Below are 6,990 nucleotides of genomic sequence, written 5' to 3'. Positions count from 1 at the left end.
GTATCCAGCCTTTGGAGGTCACATTTCTGTCCTTTTATGATGTTCATTTTAGAAAATGAAAAGGAATGCATACATATGGAGATGGGCTGATTCTGCATTCCAATCAAAGGCAACTTTGACCCGACAAGTGTGGAGATGCACTTATCGGGAAGGACAGCGACAAGGTAGTGGTAAAATAAAATGACAAGCTCACAGGATGGGTGGCCTCCTTGGTTGTCATTTGAGTAATAATACAGATTCCCGCCTGCCTGCATAGGTATCTCAGCTCTCCCCACTCAGGATGGGTGATGGGAAGACAACACAGGTGGATTAGGCACCGTGTGACATCACCCTTGGAGAAAACTGGACCCTAGAAAGTTCATTAGGAGTCCCCCACTTTTTCCAAGAGACCATCACTAAGGCCCCAACGCTTTCATTTCTCATCATCCCCTGGTAATTCTTGGGTGAGAGAGTTTCACTGTTACACATGTAGTAGACAATATCATTGCATTGTTCTACCCTCTAGGACATAGTTTATTTTTAAAAAAATACATAAAATCTTGTGTGTAATGATTTTAAACCTGTGCACCCCAAGAACTAAGGCCTCTTTGAAAAGGAGCTGTGTTACTACTCTACATTCTTTTAGTGACTATATATGGGGAGTATCATGGTCATGATGAGGACTCTGGATTTGGTCACGAGTACATTTCTTTTAATTACCAAACTTACTGTTGTATAAGTGTTCTTAAACTTTGTAGTTGAAAAAGAGAGTCCCTATACTCTAAAAAATAAAGAACCACCTGCCAATTAGAGACAGTACAGGTGGAGGACACAGAACCCAGAATTCATCCTACCACAGGGACCCAGAATTGTTGTACCACGGAGGCTGCCTTGCTTTTGAGTTACAGGAAAGTCACTTGCCTTCTCTCTACATCCAGCTCGGCTTTGGATGGGTTAGAACAGGTAGGTAGAAGCTTATTCAGAAATGTGAAAAAAAATAAAATGTGTTTCACAACCTACCAGTCCCTCCCCTGCTACATAGCTACAAACCATGACCTGGTACCCCATGTTAATGATACTCACGTCTCAAGTAAGTATCATACCTGGAATCCCAAGTCACTAATGAGGGGTTTCATTCCAGTCCTGTCTCCAGTGGTCAGTGCTTGACTGTCCTGTGTTCCCACAGCTCTGTCACCACCCCGCGGTGCTGGAACAGTAAAAGGTCAACCACCACTGCTCACAGCATCCAGATCCATACAGCTGTTCTCCCTCTGATCGGCAAGGCAGCTGGGCCTCCGTAACCAGCCAGATCCACAGCATAGGGAGCTCTAACCCCAGGGGCCCAGCGGAAGAGAGTCCACAGCCCGTCACTCATTGGACACTTAGAGCTTGCCAGCACAGAGGCCAGACCTGGTCCACCAGTCACTAGACCTAGGTGGGGAGGTGTGAAGTTGCTTTCCATACCAGCTGTTATAAAATCCCCAGGCCTGGTTTACCTGTGAATGATTTGTCCCATTTTGAGTAAAATCCTCACTTGAGCTAAAAATCAAAACAAATTCAAAGGTAAAACTCACAGTAGCTCTGAAAACAGTAGTGTCTGGCACAACGATGCATCTGTCATCCTAAAGGTAACTTTGTGAAACTCAATACAAGTGGACAACTTGAGCCCCATCTCAATAGATATCAATACCATCATCACTTCTGTGAAATAACATTAAAGAGGAAAAAAAAATACTAACTGGTATTGATTCTGCATGATGCTTATGTGTATATTAACAGAGACAAAACATTATTTTGAATAATAAAGATGTCTTAACATATATTATTTTTGGTAAACCTGCTTACTTTTGGAAAGAAATTGGGGTGGGAGAGAGACACCTGAAAATTCAATATAAGCTAAAGTGAACCCATTTTAAGCAAATGACTCTGTGATATTATACCATAAAATGCTCCCTTGGAGGCCCCTGGCACCCTCAGAACTGACCATCCATAATTCAGTGACCATTTCTTTATCTCAGTCCGGCGGTCAGTCCCAGTCATTGATTCCGCTGTCTCTGTCATCTCTGTTCTTCTCTCTGCCCAGACCGTAAGTCGCAAACTGTTACAGAACCAAGAGTGCATCCCCATTGGAGATGGGTAGAGCCCCCCAAATGTCTAGTCAGATGGTCCCATCCATCAGAGCAGCAAAGACACAAAGCCAATCAAGAGCGGAGACTCGGTGTATGTTAATGCTGACCTTCTCTCGAGCAACATGCTCTCTCTAGCCTCCACACACGTGTGATCGCCAGGGAGTTGTCTAGCTACACGAATTTTTCACATTTGTCAGCTAAATCAGCGCTCCAAATGCACAATGCAGCACTTAGAAACATTATGTGAATTTATTAAATTCTCTGGAGGACTTTGGGTCCATAAAGCAGTAAATTGATTACAGGGAACTGAGGCCATAATATTTTCATCAGCAACAAAAGCAGTCATGCTCCCATATTGCCCATGGCATGTGAAGAGACACAGTGCCTCAAGCCAGCAGGCTGAGAATCGCCTGGCAGGCAGGAGAAGGCTGTGGGAGCAGCAGAATGTGTCATTTAATTCGTTCCTTTTAGAGTCACGGCGGCGTGCAGAGACAGCTCACCCCGCAGAAGAAAATGCATGAGAAACACACACAGCTGTTGCTGTAGGGATCGGGCTGCGGATGCTTCCACGACTACAGCCAGTGCCTCAGCTGCTCATCACTGCACCATAAGATAGCCTATTGACTTTGCTACCGAATGACACCAGGCTGGTATCGATGGTGTATTTTCAATACTAAACATTCCTAACATGGTTTGGTGGCCATGAACTGTCTGACAACCCTCCCTCCAAACATAAAGGCCAGCCCTCACATTTTGTAGGATGTCTGGCATGCAGGAAGTGATTACAGGCACTTTGCCATATGTTCTGTCACCAGCTTTGAAACAACTTTAAGAGCTAGGAACTCTGGCTCCTGCTTCTCAGTGAGGACACCAAGATGTAGCACAGGGAAGCCATTCTATCCAAATCGCAGGCTGGTGATTGATGCTTCTTCCCTCAGTGTATACCAGGATGCTGTATGTCCAAAGACACACTGTTCGGTGGCCCCAGGTTACTGCTGCTCATCTCTTCTCATCTGACTCTTCAGAAGGTAACTGGGCATCCTTCTTGGCCACTGTCTGGGCAAACATCCACCACCTCAAGCGTTTCTGGGTAAACAGGCACCAGAGGTGACATTTCAAACTCTTCACTTGAACCTGCTTCGGGGTACGATTATCAAATTCGGGTATGATAAATGATGAGGTGTTTTAAGCTAAGCCTAGATATGTATATGTGTATTCCATGTAGGCATACATGTTTGTGTACGTATGTGTTGTTCATGCAGGTGCATATACGTGTGTGTGTGTGTGTGTGTGTGTGTGTGTGTGTGTGTGTGTGTGTGTAGACCAGAGGTCCACATGGAATGTATTCCTCAGTCACTCTCCAGTCTATTTTCTAGGACAGAGCCTCTCACTGAACCTAGAGTTCACAAATTTGATGACGCTGGCTGACCAAGCAGCTCCAAGGACCCACCTTCCTCTTGCTGTAGCATCCTCCCACCCCACCCCCAACCCACACTAGGGTCACAGATGCACGCTACCACACCCAGCTTTCTGTGTGCATGCTGGCAATCCTAATTCAGATCCCCGTGCTTCTGCAGCAAGTACTGTACTGGCTAAGTCACCTTCCCAAAGGCTCCCCAGATTAGATTTCGATAAACATCTGCAATGACAATGGTTGTGTGTGGAAGGGCGAACAGTGCACAACTGTGTTGGCCGCTCTTTTTTCTGGTCACCTCCAGGCTGAACGAAGTCTCCAAACTGGGGAGGGCTGGCAGAAATGGCCACAGTTGGAGAGCATATTGACTCTCTCTTTGTACTACACCCCTTGGACTAAGTTCCCTGGCTGTGATAGAGAAAAAGCAGGGTCTCCTTAAAGAAAAAAGGGGGGGCTGATTGCCTGCCTGCTGTACATAGACTCACAATAACTGTTCGTTAGATTCAGCTGAAATAGTAAGAGACTCAGCCAGACTGGGATGTAGCTCGGTTGGCAGGGTACTTGCCTAGAACACACAGAGCCCTGTGTTCAACCCTCAACACCACATTAAGCACCTATAATCCCTGAACTAGGGAAAAGGAGACAGAAGGATCAAAAACTCAAAGTCATCCTTCACCATGTAGTGAGTTCAAAGTCAAGGCCAGCCTAGGCTACATGACCCCTCCAAAAAAAAAAAAAGAAAAGAAAGAAAGAATGAAAGAAAGGAAAGGAAAAGAGATCCGCCATGTGTTGAGTTACACATAGATTACTAGGAATCACTTTGTTTTCCACTTTTCGACATAGCAATCGAGCAATTTGCAAGCATCGTAGTTTACCTTAAAGCTATACATTTAAGCAGCTTGACTTTTTAGCAAAACACACCCACTATCCATTATATCAGAACTTCGCACCATCCGGGTCCTTTCAGAATATCTTTCGAAAGGGAGCCATCCAGGCAGTCCACACCAGGCAGACAAGCACCTTGGAATTCCCCACCATCCTGTGCTTCTTTCCCACTACGCTGTCCGCTGAAATGGCAACGGTATTTCCAACTGTTTTTTGCTTATGTGGAGGTTGCTGATCTTTTTTCCTTCGTTTCCGCTTATCAAATACTAAAAAATCCTATCAAAGGCTCCGAAATTAGTCTAATATATTGAGAATAATGTTGTGAATGCTTTTGAAATTCAAAAAGCTTCTGATGCCACCTACTGGCAAGATTGTCACATTACATACCATCATGTCCTCTGCCTGGAAATTCATGAGCGGCTGAACTCTCTCCTGCTGAGAAAGTTTCATAAGTAGGCACACAAACAGAACGGATTGGAGAGACTTCAGATATAAATGCCCTTTTGTGTCATAGGGAATTGATCCCAAGACCTTGCTCAATCAAGGCTGTTTTTCCTCTGCCACTAGCCATATCCCCGGTCCTTACAAAGACTTTCTTCGTTACCTTAAGGACAACTACTGCCCATTCACAATATCTGCTTTAAAAAAGTGTGTCATCTCCATCTTTTTTTTTTGGACCACAAAGTTGTAAAAAGCAACAGTTTCCTTCAAGCCTGACACCAGCTCCAGATGGGGTTCGCTGAAGCATTTCACCCCTGAGTTAAATGGACTCGGAAATATCATTCCATGTTCTGTAAATGTGTTTTCCTTACCAAATACTCAAACTAGCTTTCATAATAATCATGAAACTAAGGGTTTTTTCTAGTATGAATATTTACTCACCCCTGGTAAGAACATTCGTTCGACAAATATTAGCTGGCCAGCTAGTTTACTTATATCACAGTGGACCAGCTGACCTTGCCTTGCCAACATGGATTATAGCTCAGGAAAAAGGAGATACAACCCAAACAAGGAGGTCCATTTTACAGTAGAAAAACAGCTGTGGAGCTACAGAGTGGAGGCTCCTAACGTCGCTCAGAGCCAGTTGAGGACAACCATGGAGGTGTGAGGACAATCACTATTGGTAAGTCACCCTCAGCAGTTAGAAGCCTGAATAAATACTTTCAGCCACACACGTGGTTCCCACACCGAAGACCCACATTTCTAGCTGGAGACTTTTATTTATCCATTTCAGCAGGATAGGGAGCTCTCAGCATCCACCCATCCCTGCCCCCTAATGCCATGGTTACAAGCATGAACAGTCATGCCTGGCTATTTATGGGATGCTGGGGATTCAAACCCAGTCCTCTAGGTGCAAAGCAAGCAGTCTCACCCCCGATCCATTTTCCCAGACCCAGTGTCAGTGTCTATAGTCCCCAAGCAGCCTTCATTCAGTGAGGCATGGAAACTGGTGGATAAATGACTTTACTTTATTGACACACACACCCACATACACCCTGCCACCAATAAATGATCCTGAGGTATTTTCTAGTCAGACTTTCGGAATGTTCCCTAAGGTATGTAACAGAACTTTGTGATTGCAAAGGGTTTAATAAAATGACATCCATCTTTCCCACAAATGTTGTGAGACAATTGTTGATCAAGAACACGGAACAAAGCATATAGGAGAGTAGACACCATATTGTAATATTGAGGGATATTATCTTAATATAATTTATTAGTTCTTCAGAAACTTTATACATGTATGCAATGTATTTGGTAACATTCACCCCCACCAGAAGAATGTGATTTTCATATTGGGTAAGTGCATCACATTGTACTCAATCTAAGAATAAAAGCTGCTTGGATTTTGAATCACAAGTGATGGGGGGGGGGGGCAGGGGGATGCTGTGGAAACAAGGCCTATCCATTATATTTAAGGGGGACATGCCAGTTTCCTGAAGCCAGGCTCCCTGGGGGGAGGAGCAGAGACTGAGCCACACTGTCTAGGTGACCCCTGCTGTGAGTGATACTCCTCCAAAGAGTAGGTCATAAGGGACCAGAAAGGGGAGTGTCACATGCTCCCTACAGTTAGGCTAAACCTGCCACAGCAGGAAGAAGCACCCCCCCTCCCCCTCTACCACCAGTTCACCCTGAGTCAACATGCTGAGTTTCACTAGGTCAGTGACTCTCCACCACCACACTTGACATAATAAATTGTTTTTAAAATTTTAATTTCTGTGTTCTCAATGCTTATCCCAGGTGACATTGGTCCCCAGTGAAGACCACAGTAATCAATGGCATGAGCAACGATCATTAAATCAATATTCTGTTTGACATTAATAAATAGATTTTAACCACATAGTACCTGCCTATAAAACAGAGAGAAAGTGTTTTGTTCTGATTTTTATTTTAAGTGTTTATTGAATCCCTACTATGTGACAAACTATTGCATATTTATTTAATGCTCACAAGGTACTGTATTCTCTCTACTCAAATGAGGAAACAGAGGACTCTAGAGGTCAAGGAATTTGCTAGAGGTCATTCCAGTAATAAAAGAGACATTAGAACTCGGGCCTGGTCAATCTCATGTCGAAACCCATG

This window comes from Peromyscus eremicus, chromosome 10, assembly GCF_949786415.1.
Source record: "Peromyscus eremicus chromosome 10, PerEre_H2_v1, whole genome shotgun sequence".
Classification (NCBI taxonomy): domain Eukaryota; kingdom Metazoa; phylum Chordata; class Mammalia; order Rodentia; family Cricetidae; genus Peromyscus; species Peromyscus eremicus.
This window is presented reverse-complemented; position numbering follows the sequence as displayed.